We start from the raw sequence: 17,143 nt of genomic DNA, 5'->3' as shown, positions 1-17,143 counted from the left end.
CTTCTTTCTCCTCATCATCCTCCTTATTCTCAGGTGATCCTTCCTGAGTCTGATACATGGTAACCTGGTAAGCTTTTGGTAAACTATGCTGTCATGTAAGTGTGATGTCATTTGTTCTAGGGTATGATGTCATGGTAAACTTTTTAAGAACATTTACATGTACAGTTTAACCTCTGAATTTGGGTGAAATCATTTTAATGTAACATCAATTTTACATATTAATGGATTTTATGGGAAATGATATTCCAAAGATTTAGCATCCAGTCCTAGGGATCAGTGTTCTAGAAGCTTCCTGCAGAGCCTTGGTTGTTCAATCCAGGAAATCCAGGGCCTCAGGGTGGGATGAGGGGTAATGGGGGTATACGGAGAGACTTGATGGTTAATTCTGATTTATACGTGAATAACCTATGGAGACTTTTTTAAATTACAAAACTAAGCTTTTTTAAAATACAAAAGATAAAAATACTGCATTCTTTTTTTTTTCCAAAGATTTTATTTATTTATTTGAGAGAGCATGAGTGGGGTGAGGGGCAGAGGGAGAAACAGGATCTCTGCTGAGCAGAGAGCCCAATGCGGGGGCTTAATTTCTGGACTCCAGGATCATGACCTGAGTGGAAGGCAGACGCTTAACTGACTGAGCCACCCAGGCACCTCCAAAATACTGCATTCTTATAGCAAATACCAATAAGGCTGAACTAAATTGACTGAGGAATGTGCCAGTATTTACTCCTCTATCTAATCCTGTCTCATTCTACCCCTCAGAGGTGACTGGCAACCAATGTTGCCAGTTTGGTTCTTATTAAACCCGTTTTTTCCTATGCTTATAGAAACATGTGGGATGTTTTTACTCTTTCTCAATTTTTTATTTAAAAATTTTCAAACCTAGAGAAAAATTGCAAAAATAGTATTAAAAAACACCTATATGCCTTCTTCCTTCTCTCTCTCTCTCTCCTCACTGAACCATTTGAAAATTAGATGAGAATAAATTGAAGACATCATGACAGACTTCATTCCTAGACATTTAGTGTGTATTTCCTAAGAATAATTACATTCTCCTACATGACCACAATATAATGATCATACCCGGGAAATTTAACATTGATATCCTGAAGTACAGAGTTCCCCAAAAGATTTCCTTGATTATTGCCATAATTGCCATGTCCTTTATAGTTGTTTGTTTGTGTTAAACCAAGACCCAGTCATAACTGAACATTACACTTAGTTGCCAGGTCTTTAATTCAGAGCAGTTTTCCAACCTTTTCTATGTATTTTATGACATTGACATTTTTGCAGAGTCTACGTCAGATGTTTCCTTGTGTTTGGAATCAGGTTATGCATTTTTGGCATGAATGCTACATCCGTGATGTCATCTTCCTAGTGTATCCCAGAAGGAGGTACACAAGGCCAGTATGCCCCACTATTCATTGTGCAAAGTGTAATCATTGGTTAGAGTGACATCTGCCAGGTTTCTCCACATCCTGTTCTTCAACTGTCTTTCACCTAATGCAGAGGTAGGCAAACTTTTTCTGTAGTACATATTTTAGGTTTTGCAGACAGAATAAGGTCTCTGTCACATATTCTTTCTTTCCCCCCAACCACTTAGAAATATAAAAACCATTCTTAGCTGGAGAGCCTTACATAAACAGGTAGATTGATAATTCTTGCTTATATCAGTTCTTACTTTGTTGGTTGTAAAATGGTGACTTGTAAATTTCCATTATTCCTTCTATATTTATTAGTTGGTATTCCTCTTGCAAAATAATATACAGTGTGGTACTATTTATATGAAGAAGTAGCATGCATCTGTGCAGTATCTCTGGAAAGATACATAAGAAAGTAGTGATCGTGCTTGTGGATGGGAGGAACGCAGAGTATCTGGAAGATAGAGGTTGGTGGGGGGAGATGTTTTACTGAATATTGTGCTTTACTTTGGAATTTTGAACCATGGGAGGGGACTTTGAGACGGAGCGGGAATGGGGTCGAGGAAGAGGAAGGTGCCAAAAATGACTCCAATGTGGTCTGGCTTCCAAGATAGAGGGTTATGACAATTACTGAACTGAAAGCTACAAATAGAAGTCATCAGATCTAGTGCAGATTTGCTGGGACACAGGGAGGAATGTGATCCAAAGCATAGCAGAGGGACTGGACAGAGGCAGGAAGAGACCCGGGGCCTTTCAGTGGGGGAAGAAGGAAGATGGAATGCAGGGTGCATGCCGTGAAGGTGGCAGGTTTGTAAAGTGGGTAGCCATAAACATTATTTTTATGTGTATCTTTATCGACTTTACTACTGATGACAAATGGAGAGAAATCAATAAATTGCACTTTTTTCTTTCTCCAGTTAAAATTTTTTAAAAAGCTGAGGTCGTGCAGATGAGGATCAAAATGTCAACTTCGTTACACTGCACCAGAATTAGATAATTTACCACCTGGCCAGTCACAGGAGGTGATGTACACGTGTAAGCTCAAGGCCAAATAGTACAGGAGAGAGCACGGGAGGCTGAGCTACTGGTCCTTTGCTTTCTTCCAACTTTACCAACTAGAGAAGTGGGTGAGGAAGCAGAGACTTGGTTACACTAATTGGTTTGGCTCCATGTGGAAACATGAAATCCAAGAAAAGGAGCTTTTCTGCCACTAACTTTTCCCTCAGTATGCCTATAAACATGTGTATTTCTCTACACTTCTGCCAACATCAGGTGTCACAGATATTTTTAATTTTTGACTATTGTTTGGGCTAAAGATGTTATCTCATTATGGGAATATTTTTTAACTACACTTGCCTGGGCCTCACTTTTGTAAATTTGGATTCAGTTGGTTTGGCATGATTCTCATTTGTGCATTTAAAAACATTCACAAATCTCAGGGTGCCTGGCTGGCTTAGTTGGTAGAATGAGCAACTCTTGATCTCAGGGTTGTGAGTTTGAGCCCCACATTGGGGGTAGAGATTACTTTAAAAATTTTTTTAAGGGGCTCCTGGGTGGCTCAGTCGTTAAGCATCTGCCTTCGGCTCAGGTCATGATCCCAGGGTCCTGACATAGAGCCCCACGTTGGGCTCCCTGCTCAGTGGGAAGCCTGCTTCTCCCTCTCCCACTCCCCCTGCTTGTGTTTCCTCTCTTGCTGTGTCTCTCTGTCAAATAAATAAAATCTTTTTAAAAAGAAAAAAAGAAAAAATCTTTTAAAAATTCATAAATCTTATTCCTGATAATCATGTTATTCAGCTAAGATTGAGAAAGCCTTGATATTTTATTGGGGTGGTAAGGGGGGTATCAGCGAATGCTTTTCTCTACCTCTGATTTTCTGCTTTCATCTTCATTTGCTTTATTTCTAATCTCATCCCTCCCTTTCCCAATCAAGAAGCTGGGATACATTGAAATTGACAGTATGGGGTCACATGAAGCTCTCTCTCCCCAGCCTCTGGGCTGTAGCTACTCCTCAGCCCCACCCACACCTCCAGATCTCTGCTCTAGCTTGTGGTGCTTGTTGTATTCGGGAGGTTCCTTGGTCCTACAGCACTGTGCTGGTTCCCAAGCTCAGGAAATGTGGTCAACCCCCAGGATCCTATTTCATTTCAATATTTCCTATATTCTGGCAACTATTCTTCAGCACTTGTAGGGAAAGTTAAGGTTGTCCGAGTTTCGGCTTGGTTTTCATTTTTAATTTTAGTTCCTTCCTTGATTTTTGTAGGTTTCAGGGAGGAGGCTCTAAAAATATCTACTTACATAGCCATATTTCCTGGAAGTACTTCCTTCCTTCCCTGAATTAAAAAAAAAAAAAGGCTCAGAAGTGTTTAGGTCGAAGCGGTAATTTCTTGCTCCAGGTTTTCCCACCTGCCCTAAGGCAACTATGTGTAAACAGATCTGTTTCAACATGCACAGACTAAATAATATGCTCAGATTTTTTTCTTTATTTATAGATTTTAGATAGTATATTTTTGATTCTTTTTTCTTATATTTTGATTTATGTTCCAATTTTAGATCTTTGATTACTTACTCTTTCAGTCAGATTGGGCTAGGCTATGTTTCTAATTCTATCAATTTTGCCTTATATATTTTGAGCATATGTTATTAGGTGTATCCAGTTTTGGAAATGTTTTCTCTTCCTGGGAGATGGCACTTTTATCATTATGAAATGTCATTCTTTTTATCTTTAGTAAAAGCTCTTTGCCTTAAATTTTGCTTTGTTTGGTATTAGTATACTTGTTCCAGTTTTCTTTCAGTTATTTTTTGCATATACCATCCTTTCATGTTCAAAAATCCTGTGTCTTCATATTTATTGTGTGTTTATTATAAATAAAATCTCCTTGGACATTTTCATATTTATATCTAACAGTCTTTGTCTTGAGATTAGAATACATTCAGCCTGGTAATATGGATTGTGACAACTGATTTATTTGGATTTCAATCTATAATCTTACTATTTACTTCTATTCATCTCATCTATTCTATGTTCCCCTTTAACTTCTTTCTTTTTGATGGAATTCATTGTGTTTTTATTATTCCATTTCCATTAATTCATTTTCTGTCACTATAGATTTGTTTTACCTGTTCTAGAATTTCATAAGAATGAAATAATATTGTACATACTCTTCTGTGTATGGCTTCTTTCACCCAGAATAATGTTTTTGAGATTCAACCATGCTATTATGGGTATCTAGTTTGTTTCTCTAATTGCTGAGTAATATCATTGTATGGATATTCTATAATTTGTTTATCCAGTTACCTATCGATTAATATTTGGATTGTGTCTAGTTTTTAGCTGTTGTGAAGAAAGAAGCTATGAGCATGTAAAAGTCATATTGTGGGCTTTATTTCTCTAAGAAAAATACCTAGAACTGAAATTGCTGAATCATAGGGTCATTGTGTGTTTCACTTTATAAGAAACTGCTAAGCAGAAAATAATTTTTCAAAATTATTGAATTGTTTACATTCCCAGTAGCATTGGATGAGAGTTCTAGTTGCTGTACATTTTTGTCAACACTTGGTATTGTCAGGCGTTTTAATTTTATCCATTCTACTGATTGTGTGGTAGTATTCCACTGTGATTTTAATTTGCATTTCCCAATAACTAATGAAGTTAAATATTTTTTCATGTGCTAGTGACCTTTGGTATATCTTGTTATTCTAATCATTTGTCCATTTAAAGAATTAGTTGTATATTTTCATTTTATTGAGTTGCAAGATTTCTTGACATATTCTTGATACAAATTATTTGCCAGATATATGTGGCATTATGTATATAATATATATCTGTATATATAATATATATATGTAATTTTTCCCTGTCTGTGGCTTATCTTTTCACTTTTTTCAAAGGTGTCTTCTATTGAATATAAGATTTTAATTTTGATGAGGTAAAATTATTAATATTTTTATTTTATTATTTGTGCTTTTTGTGTCCTATTTAAGAAATTTCTACTTACTCAATGTTGCAAAGTTTTTTTTCCCTATGTTTTCTTATGAAAGTTTTGTGGCTTTAGCTTTTACATTTAGGTGTATGATCTACTTTGAGTTAATTTCTGTGTATGGGATAAAGTAAGTACCAAATTTCATTCATTTCCACATGAAAAACCAGTTGCCTAGCATGATCTGATGAAAAGGCCATCTTTTCTGCTATTGAATTAACTTGGCATTTTGTCAAACATCAGTTGATTACATATGTGTAGATCTATTCCTGATCTATTATGTTCCTTGGATCTGTATGTTTATTCTTTTGCCAAAACCACACTCTCTTGTTTAGTTTTATAGTAAGTCTTGAAATCAGGTAGTCCTCTTCCATTTTCTTCTTTTTAGAAATTGTTTTGGCTATTATCTGTCCTTCGCATTTTTATATAAATTTTAGAACCAGCGTATCAAATTCTGCAGAAAAATATTTCTAGCACTTTTATTTGGGTTATGTTAAACTTATAGATCAATTCAGGACAGTTAACATCTTAAAAATATCAAAACTCCAATTCAGGTACATGTTATAGTGTTCCATTTATTTTTGATCTTCTTTAATTTCTCTCATCAGTGTTTTGTAGTTTTTAGTATACAGATCTTCCACTTATTTTGTTAAACTTATCCCTCATATTTCATGTTTTTAATACTATTGTGAATGCTACTATTTTTCAAATTTCATTTTCCAGTTGCTTCTTTGAGGTTTTGTTCTTGTATTCTGTGATCTTGCTAAAGTCACTTATTAGTTCCAATAGCTTTTCTTATAGGTTCCTTAAGATTTTTTATGTGTATGATCATATTGACTTTGAATAAAAGGTTTTGCCCTTTTCTTATCAATCTGTGTGTATTTTATTTCTTTTAATTAACTTATTTCACTGGCTGGAGCCTCTAACAAATGTTCAATAGATGCCTCGTTCCTGATTTCACAAGGACAGCATTCAATCTTTGACCATTGGGGGGGTTGTAGCTATACATTTTTTTTTTTAAGGTTTTATTTATTTATTTGACAGAGAGAGACACAGCGAGAGAGGGAACACAAGCAGGGGGAGTGGGAGAGGGAGAAGCAGGCTTCCCGCGGAGCAGGGAGCCCGATGAGGGGCTCGATCCCAGGACCCTGGGATCATGACCTGTGCCAAAGGCAGACGCTTAACGACTGAGCCACCCAGGTGCCCCTACATTTTTTTTTTTAATAGATGCCCTTTATCAAGTTGAGGAAGTTCCCTTCTGTTCCTATTTATGTGAGGGTTTTCATCATGAAATGGGTGTTGAATTTTGTCAAGTAATTTTTGTGTACACATTAGGATGATCATGAATTTTTTCTTCTCTGAATATGATAAATTATGCTGATTAATTTTTAAAAATTTAGACCAACTTTGTATGCCTGGGAAAAACTCCACTTTGTCAAGATGTATTATTCTTTTTATTCATTGCTGAGTTTAGTTTGGTAATATACTGCTAAGGCTTTTGCGTTTATATCCATTTTATTTTCTTGTAACATCTTTATCTGATTTTGTTAAGAGCATAACTTGAGATGTATCACCCTTTATTTTATGAAAGATTTTTATAAGATTATTGGTCACTCTTCATTAAATGTTAGGATTCACCAGAGAAGTCTTCTGGGTATAAAAGAATTTGGTTTTGTTTTTGGAATTAGGTTATTAATTATGAATTAAATTTCTTTTAAAGATATAAGACTATTCAGATTTTCTATCTCTTCTTGGATCTGTTTTGTTAATTTGTGTTTTTCAAGGAATTCTTCTATTTTATTTAGTTGTTGACTTTTTTGGAATAAACTTGTTTATAATATTCCTTTGTTATTTTTAATGTCTTTAGGATCTATAGTAAAGCCCCTTCCATCATGTCTAATTTGGTAATTTGTGTTTTCTCCATACTTTTAAATCAGCTTAGAGATTCATCAATTTATTGACATTTTCATTGAGTTTTTTCTCTAGTGTTTGTCCATTTTCTATTTCATTAATTTCTGCTCTTCTCTTTATTATTTCCTTCCTTCTATTTTATTTGGATTTGATTTGATGTTCTTTTTACAGCTTCTTAAAGTGGAACTTTAGAAAGTTGGTTTTAAACCCTTTCTCTTTTTCTAAAAAAGCATTTTAAGCTAAAATTTTCCCTCTAAGCACTGTTCTAACTGCATCCCACAAATTTGAACACACTGTGTTTTCATTAGATTTGGTTCAAAATATTTTAAACTTCCCTTTGTGATTTATTCTTTGACTTATGCAATATGTGAAACTGTATTTTACTCATGAAATATTTGAGAATTTTCCAGGTGTCTTATCATTATTGATTTCCAATTTCTTTCTGTTGTAGTCAGAGAATGTTTTCTGTATGATCTCAGTACTTTTAAATTTATTGAGAATTGTCCTGTGGCCCAACATATAGTCTATGTTTTATGAACATTCCATGCATGCTTGAAAAGACTATATCCTGCAGTGGTTAATGCAGTGCTCTATAAATTTAATTTGGTCAAGTTATTTGCTAGTGTTTGACAATTCTTCTATATCTTTACATGTTTTCTTCATTACTGAGGGTGTTAAAATCTCCTACTGTTTGTGGATTTGTTGTTTTCTTCATATATTGTACATCATGTATTTTAAAGATTTGTTATAGTTACATTTGGATTGTTGTATTTTCTTTTCTTTTTTTTTTAAAAGCTTTTATTTATTTGACAGAGAGAGAGAGAGCGCGCACAAGCAAGGGGAGTGGCAGGCAGAGGGAGAAGCAGGCTCCCCACTGAGCAAGGAGCCCTATGTGGGATTGGATCCCAGGACCCTGGGATCATGACCTGAGCCAAGGGCAGCCGCTTAACTGACTAAGCCACCCAGGTGCCCTGGATTGTTGTATTTTCTTAATGAATTGATCCTTTACTATTTTGAATTAACCCTATTTATCTCTGGCAGTATTTCTTGTCTGATATTAATATAGCTGTTCCAGCTTTCTTATGATTAATATTTTCATGATATATATTTTTCCATCTTTGAACTTTTAGCCTATCCGTATATGTATTTGTTTATTTAAAGAGTGTTTTTTGTTTTTGTTTTTGTTTTTGGTAAATAGTGTATATTTGGGTCTTACTGTATTTTATTCAGCCTGATGGGCTCTGCCTTTTTTTTTTTTTTAAGATTTTATTTATTTATTTGACAGAGAGAGACAAAGTGAGAAAAGGAACACAAGCAGGGGGAGGGGGAGAGGGAGAAGCAGGCTTCCCGCTGAGCAGGGAGCCTGATACGGGGCTTGATCCCAGAACCCTGGGATCATGACCCAAGCCAAAAGCAGACGCTTAAAGACTGAGCCACCCAGGCGCCCCTGGTCTCTGCCTTTTAATTGTAGCTTTAGAGTCTTTAGATTAAATATAATTCACAATATATTTAGGTTTAAATCTACCATCTTGCTGTTTCTTTTCTATTTGTCCTGATCTTTGTTCATTTTTTTCTCTTTCATGCCTTCTTCAGTGTTATTTTTCAAATATCATTTTATCTCTTATATTTGAGATCATTTGCTCTCTTTGTGCTCTAGGATTTATAATATGCACCTTCAACATATAGCAATGTAATGTCAAATGATATTATACTATTTCATGGATAATGTAAGTACCTTAAAATGGTTTACTTTTATTTCCTCCCTCCCATCTTCTGTGCTTTTTTTTTTTTTTTTTTTGGTCATACACATTTTACTTTATACATATAAGTTCCATAATACATTGGTATTATTATTTAATCAGGGAACTATCTTTTAAAGAAAGTTGAGAAATAAATTGCTTGTATTCACTTACATATTTAGCCATTTGTAGCTTTATTCACTCCTAAGTTTTGATCTGCTATCATTTCACTTCAGCCTGATAGCTATAAATTCTTTCACTTTTTATTTACCTAAAAAACTTTTTACTTCACCTTCACAGTTGAAGAACAATTTTGTTGTTTTTTATAGCATATTCAAGGTACTGTTTCATTGTCCTCTGGCTTGCATTATTTCTGAAAATAAGTTAGTCGATTCTTTTTTTTTTTTTTTTAAAGATTTTATTTTTTTGGCAGAGAGAGACACAGCGAGAGAGGGAACACAAGCAGTGGGAGTGGGAGAGGGAGAAGCAGGCTTCCTGTTGAGCAGGGAGCCCGATGCAGGACTTGATCCCAGGACCCTGGGATCATGACCTGAGCCGAAGGCAGACGCTTAATGACTGAGCCACCCAGGCACCCCAAGAAGTTAGTCAATTCTTATCTTTGTTCTCTTGATATGTCTTTTTCCTCTGGATACTTTAAGATTTTCTCTTTCTTACTAGTTTTTAGCAAGTTGATTATGATGTACCACGGTGTGGTTCTACTTTTATCCTGCTTAGGGTACATTGAGCCACTTGGATCTGGGTATTTATAGCTTTTATCAAATTTGGAAAATTTTAGGCATTATTTACTCAAATAATTTTTTTCTACCTTACTAACTCTTCATGCACACACACTTCAGGTATTAAAATCGAACATATGTTAGATTGCTTGATATTGTCCTACAAGTCACTGAACTCTATTTTTCTCAGCCATTTTTCTTTCTGTGTTTTTGTTTCTGTTGCTGTGTTTTCAAGTTCATTTTTCTTTTTCCTACAGCATCTAATCTTATGTTAAGCCCATCAATAACTTTTTATTATTAAACATTTTATTTTTCAGCTCTAGAATTTCATTAGGTTGTTAAAAATAGTTTCTATTCTCTTCTTTATTGTGTTCATATTTTTCTTTAAATCCTTGAACATATTTATGATAACTATATGAAAGCCCGTCTGCTAATTCCATCATTCCCAGTATTTTTGCTTCTGTGAATGTTACATTAGAATTTCTGGATTTTGCAGTTGTTCTTTAGGAGTTTTGAAATTTGTTTGTTAGGTAGAAAAATTACTTGAGAATTAGCTTGACCTTTTTGATGGTTTTTTAAAGCTTTGTTATGGGCAATAGAATAGCCTCTGCCCTAATGCTAGTTTAGTCTAACTACTAAGATGCAATCTACCTGGAGTCTCTACTGTAATCCCAGGTGTTTTCCCCATTTGGGCTCATTAGAATTTGAATGCTTTCCAGTTCTTTGTTACCTCTAGGAATTGTTCAATTTACAGCTCTCCATCTTTGCCTGACTACTTGGAATTTATCCTATATATGCAAATCTTAGTTATTAACCAAGAACTCAAAATAATCCTTATAAAGATTTTCTCAGCTCTTTATGTGCATAGTTTTCTCTCTTCAGTTCTCTGCTTGACAAATTCCAGCTGCCTAAGTCTCCATGAACTCTGATCTCTGTCTGCTCAAGTCAGTGAGGCCACTGTGCTCTGCTTTTTTTTTTTTTTTCCCTTTACAATAGTACAGAAAAAATGCTTCCAGGCAAAAACCTGGACAATTGTAGGGCTCATCTCATTTGTTTCTCTCTCTCTTTTAAGATTTATTTATTTATTTGAGAGAGAGGGAGAGAGAGAGCTCATGCACACAGAGGGAGAGGGAGAAGCAGACTCCTCACTGAGCAGGGAGCCCAATGCGGGGCTTGATCCCAGGACCCTGGATCATGACCTGAACTGAAGGCAGATGCTTAACTGACTGAGCCACCCAGGTGCCCCTGTTTCTCTTCTTTATGGATCATAGTCCTGCATTGGCTGTCGTTCAGTTATTGATAACAGTGAATTCAAATATTTTGTCTAGTGTTCTAATTAACAGTTGGGGACAAGTCTAGTACTAGCTCAGAAGCAAAAATTCCTCAGCTCTCTTTTTAATGAGCATTTTCATTGCATTCAGAAGTTTAGGTGTACAGTTACTTTCTTTTAGCACTCCAAAGATTATATCAATGGTTGTGAGTTATAATAACTTTTATCATTTCTGTCGAGGTGTCATTGGCTATTCTTTTGAAAGTTGTGCGTGTATGCATGTGTGTGTCAAGGAGAAAGGAACGAGCTTTTTTTCCCCTTTTATAAAATTTTATAAGTGAAATATAGTTGACATACAATGTCATATTTGTTTCAAGTGTATAACAGAGTGACTCAATGATTTTATATATTACACAATGCTCACCATAAATGTAGTTATGATCTGTCACCATACAACATTATTACAATATTATTGACTATATTCCCTTTGCAGTACTTTTCATCCTGTGACTTATTATTTTAATTTGAATATAATTGATACACAATGTTACATTAATTTCAGGTGTGTAACATAGTGATTCAACAAGTTTATAGGTAATGCTATGCCCACTACAAGTGTAGCTACCATCTGTCACCATACAACACTATTACAATATCATTGATTATTTTCCTTATGCTGTATCTTTTATTCTCATGACTTACTCATTCCAAAACTGTAAACCTGTATCTCCCACTCCCCTTCGAACTTTTTTCCCATCCTCCTTCCCCTCTCCCCTCTGGCAACCATCAATTTGTTCTCTGTACTTATAGCTCTGATTCTGCTTTTTGTTTATTTATTCATTTTTAAAAAAGATTTATTTATTTTAGAGAGAGAGAGAGATCGGGGGTAGGGCAGAGGGAGAGGGACAGGGAGAAGGAGAGAAGCAGAAGCAGACTCCCCACTGAGCATGGAGCCTGATGCGGGGCTCGATCTCATGACCCTGAGATCATGACCTAAGCTGAAATCAAGAGTCAGATGATGAGCTGACTGAGCCACCCAGGTGCCCTGATTTTTTTTTTTTTTTTAGATTGCATATATGAATGAAATCATATGGTATTTGTCTTTCTCAATCCAACTTATTTCATTTAGGTACAGCCACTGTGGAAAACAGTAGAGAGGTTCCTCAAAAAATTAAAAATAGAAATACCATATGATCCAATAATTCCACTACTGGGTATTTACCCCCCAAAAATGAAAACACTAATTCCAAAAGATAAATGCACCCCTATGTTTACTGTAGCATTATTTACAATAACCAAGATATGGAAGCAACCTAAGTGTCCATCATTAGATGAATGTATAAGGAAGATGTAACAAACACATACATACATTCATACATACATACATTCATACATACACTCAATGGAATATAATGCACCCATAAAAAAGGATGAGATCCTGCCATTTGTGACAACATGGATGGACCTAGAGGATATTATGCTAAGTGAAGTAAGTCAGACTGAGAGGGACTGGTTTCTTTTAATATTTTGTCTTTGATTTTGGAAGTCTAATTATGATTGTCTCTGTGTGGCTTCCTTTGAATATATCCTGCTTGGAGTTTCTAAGATTTCCTAGACTTGTGGCTTAATGTCTTTCTTAGTTTTGGAAAATTCTCAGCCAATACTGACTTTACCCCATTCTTTCTCTCCTTTCTTTTTCAAACTTCAATTATCTGTTTGACTATTCACCACATTCTATGTATCTCTTAAGCTCTTTTCTCTACTTTTTGTTCTTTTTTTTCTTCAGTACAATATTTTCTACTGACTTAATTAACAGTTCATTAATCTCTTTTTATTGAATGTGCTTTAAGCACATCTATTGAGTTATTGTATTTTTGTTTATTTCCAGAATTATTATTTAATTCTGTTTTTAAAATACATTCTAGTTCTTTCCTGGTGAATTTGTCCTATCATTTATTCTCTTGAAAATTTATCTCAATTGTTTTAGTGTTTGTTTTATACATCTCCAATATCTGGATCACCTATGTTTTCCTTGTGTTCTTTCACTGTTTTTTCTTAATTTGGCCCTCTCACCGGCCATGCTTGGCAATTTTTTATTAAATGTCAGATATTATATATGAAATATTATAGTGTCTCTATATGTTGTTCTGTCCCCTCAGAAAGATTTAAATTTTCATTTGGCAGGCAGTTAGAACACATGCAGATCACCTTTTGCTGACCAGTAATTGAGATAATTTGAAGAGGGATTTGATTCTTCGAAGGCTTTTGGTTTGCCCTTGTCTTCATGTGTATAGTCTTCAAGAGCTTCACCTGAAACCCTGAGTGTTTATCAGTGCCCTTCCTCTTTGGTAGGTTGTAAACTCCAATTTTTGCTTTGCACATATTGTGAGACTCCTGCATATCCTCCTTCACTGTGAAGTCACTTAGCTGTTGCTGGGGTTTTTTTGCTTGACCTTTCCCCCTGTGCAGCTTCAAAGGAAGCATATTTCTTTATGGGGAAAGTGGAGCCGAAGGATGCTTTCACTTTTCTGAAGTTTCATTTCCTGTGCATTTTGGTACCTCAGGTCCTAGTAGTCTCAGTAGTGCTGAAACCTGATTATTTTCTCTCTGTGCCTGTGATACTCTCAAAAATCTCAAAAGTCCTTGAGATATTACTTTCTTTTTGGCCTTTTGGTCCAATGCTACTTGGAAATTAGTTGATGGTTCAAAAGGAAAGGCAGCAGAGACTCTCAGATTCACAATGATGCCTCTGCCTTACTACTGAGTTCTTAGCTTTGAATCCATTCTTTTTTTAATGATTTAATTTATTTATTTGAGAGAGAGTGAGAGAGTGAGTGCGCACGAGCAGCGGGGGAGGGGCAGAGGGAGAGGGAGAAGCAGAATCCCTGATGAGCAGCGAGCCCGATGTGGGACTCGATCCCAGGACCCTGGGATCATGACCTGAGGCAAAGGCAGACACTTAACCGACTGAGCCACCCAGGTGCCCTTAAATTTCTTGATACAAGTCTTTGAGTATTTTTTTTCTCACCCGCTTCCTTAGGAAAATGTTTTTCTTCGTACTTTCATACATGGTAACAACCTAAATGAATGAATAAACCCCAGGTGATAACATTTTACCTTCTAAGTTTGTTGGTTCATTTTTCTTCTGCGATCTAGTGTTACTCCTGAAGCCACTCTTGATTTTTTTTTCTTTGCTTATAACTTGTTTTTTCTTTGTTGATAATTTGAATTTGTCTTTATTCTAGATATTAAAAGAATTATCAGCATATGTGTCAATATAATCTCTTTTCAATAATAATCCTGTAATAGAGTAAACCTAGTGTTTTGGTTTTTTTAAAGGGCAGAGTGTGTTATTCTTTTTGTAGGTATATACTACATATTTATTACTTTGAAATAAAATAAGTGCAGGACATGTTTTTCTCATTTAAAAAAATTAAGCCAATATTAAAAATATTTGTTGTAGAGCATTCATACAATATATACCTAAAAAGTAGCAGGCTCTCCAATATTGATTCCTTAAAGTTAGGTAACAGATGGTATTATAATTATATTCTGTGCAAATATATTGTGTATATATGGATACAACATACAAAATTTTCTTTTTCAAAAATTGTACCTGTATGTTATTTTGCAATTTGCTTTTCCCACTTCACAATATAATCTGGACTCTTTTCAAGGTAGCAAATTATTCTGGTCATCTGTTACCATATAACAAATCACCCAAAAACTAAGTGGCTTACAACACCAATTTATTACTACCTCTTCTAGTCTGTGGGTCAGGAATTCAGAGAACAATGGGGATGGCTTATCCCTGCCCTCAATATCTTGGGCCTCAGCTGAGAAGACTGTTACAGCAGGGGCTAGAATAGTGGGAGATTGTCCAAATCTCCCTCCCTGCCTCCCTCTGTTCCTTCCTTCCTCTGCCTCTCTCCCCCTTCCTCCTCCTTTCACATAGCCTCTCCACACAGCTAGCTTGGGCTGCCTCACCCCATGGTAATTGGATTTCTTATAGAGTGACTCTGGGCTCTAAGAGAGTGTTCCAAGGGACAGGAAATGGAAGCTTCCTATTTCTTAAGTTCTAGGCCTGGAAACTGGCACAGAATAACTTCCATATTCTATTAAAGAAGTAATAGATCCTGTTCAGATTCAAGGGTAGGGAGATGTAGATCCCAGTTCTTGAAGAGGAATGTCAAAGCATTTGTGGCCATATTTAATTCATTATAGTATAAAATTATTTACATTCTTCCTTTTTTTTTTAAGATTTTATTTATTTGAGAGAGGGAGAGCAGATCGAGAGAGAGAGAGAGAGAGAGAGAGAGCGAGAGAGAGCGCATGAGCGGTGGGGAGGGATAGATCCCAGGACCTTGGGATCATGACCTGAGCCGAAGGCAAACACTTAACTGACTGAGCCACCCAGGCACCCCTATTTACATTCTTCCAACATGAAAAATACCTGGAAACATCTAAGGGCTTCAGGAAGTTTCATCTCCTTGTGGCCTCAGGCTCAGGCTTGAAGTCCTGGGTTTGTTCATCTAGAATAGGTTCAGGTGTGGGAGAGGCTCCCTGAAGATCTGTGAACTCCTCCCTGCTCTCCCTTGAAAACGCAACATACAAGTGAGGCAGAGATAAAAATTGTAATAGACAATCACACCCAATAAGGGAGGACACGGGAGCTATTTCCTATAGCAGCTACTGATCCATAGCAATACTGAAATCCAGCTGGGAATATGGCATCATTTCCTTAATTAGGGCCGGGTCCTACTTCTTGGGAGTGACTCTTGACTCTTGCGTTCACCTTTTGGATTCTTGGTTCCACTCTCTGAGTCATAATCTGTCTTCCGTAAGAAAGAACAGCCTGTTTGCATGTTGCAGGCTGTTTACTACCTTGAGAGGATTGGGCATCCAGTGGTCTCCTTTCCTTTTGTACTGTCTCTGTTCCTTTTGGTCCCAAACTAGTATATTTTCTTTAAATCATTGAGTGTTCCCTTGATTCAAATTATAATTCATCCAGTAGACAAAAGCCAAACTTACATATTTCTTTAAGAATAGGCCCTTCTCTATCTTCAGCTCCTGGTGAGGCTGCTAAGGGACCATGTCTCCAAGATTCTTAGAAGCTCTTCCAGGCCTGCATCAGGCTCCCTGCTCATCAGGGAGCCTGCTTCTCCCTGTGTGTGTGTGTGTGTGTGTGTGCACGCGTGAGCACTCTCCCTCTCTCAAATAAAAAAATAAAAAATAAAAATAAAAAAAGGTCTTCCAGACATGTCCTTAAAACTGTGTGAGGTCTTAACAAAGGATCTTATAGCTCCATCCTTCACTTAATCTTTATCCAGAGACCACATTTTATTGCCCTGGATTTGTTCGCTTTTGCCTGGAGATACTAGAATGAACCAGCATGTCCTGGTTCTTTCTATTTCCTCTAAATTCTACTAAAAAAAAAAAAAAAAGAATAGTTTCTTCTTTAACTCATCTCTGCTTGTCTTTTTATCATAGGCATCTAGAAAAATTCAATTGGCCCTTTCTATGTTCTACTTGGAAATCTCCCTTTGTCAGATCCATGAGTTCATTAGGTACCTTCCCATTTGTCACATTATGATAGGCAACAGTTTTGCTCACTGTCCTACGAGTGCATGACTCAGGTTCCCTCTCCTACAGCCTGCAGAAGCAATTTCCTCAGTGTCCTTCAAGTCCTTTCCAAGAGTCTTCTGGAGGCCCGTGTGGCTTTGGCTAAAACGGTCTTTCAGGGCACTGCTGTTGTCCATTGTTCAATCCCAAAGCCCATATGTTCAGTTTTTGCCACAGGAGGAATCTGCTTCCAGGTACCAAAGTTTATTCCACTTATCTGTTGCTGCCTAACAAACCACTCTAAAACCTCGAGCCACAAGGTAGAACATGTGTGTTGTAAAGAAGCCAATGCATTCTAAATCCTGTATTTCGATGAAATACATGAAAAGCTTCACCCTCCAGCATGTACGCACCCACATGATTCATCTTTTTCTGCCTATTTCTGTTCAGAATACAACAGAGCCCTTCCTTCCCCTCTACCCCTGGGTGTCTTGGGCACTGAAAGTAAATGGGTTTATTGGAAGTA

This window comes from Mirounga leonina, unplaced genomic scaffold, assembly GCF_011800145.1.
Source record: "Mirounga leonina isolate KUSES-001 unplaced genomic scaffold, KU_Mleo_1.0 Mir_454, whole genome shotgun sequence".
Lineage (NCBI taxonomy): Eukaryota > Metazoa > Chordata > Mammalia > Carnivora > Phocidae > Mirounga > Mirounga leonina.
This window is presented reverse-complemented; position numbering follows the sequence as displayed.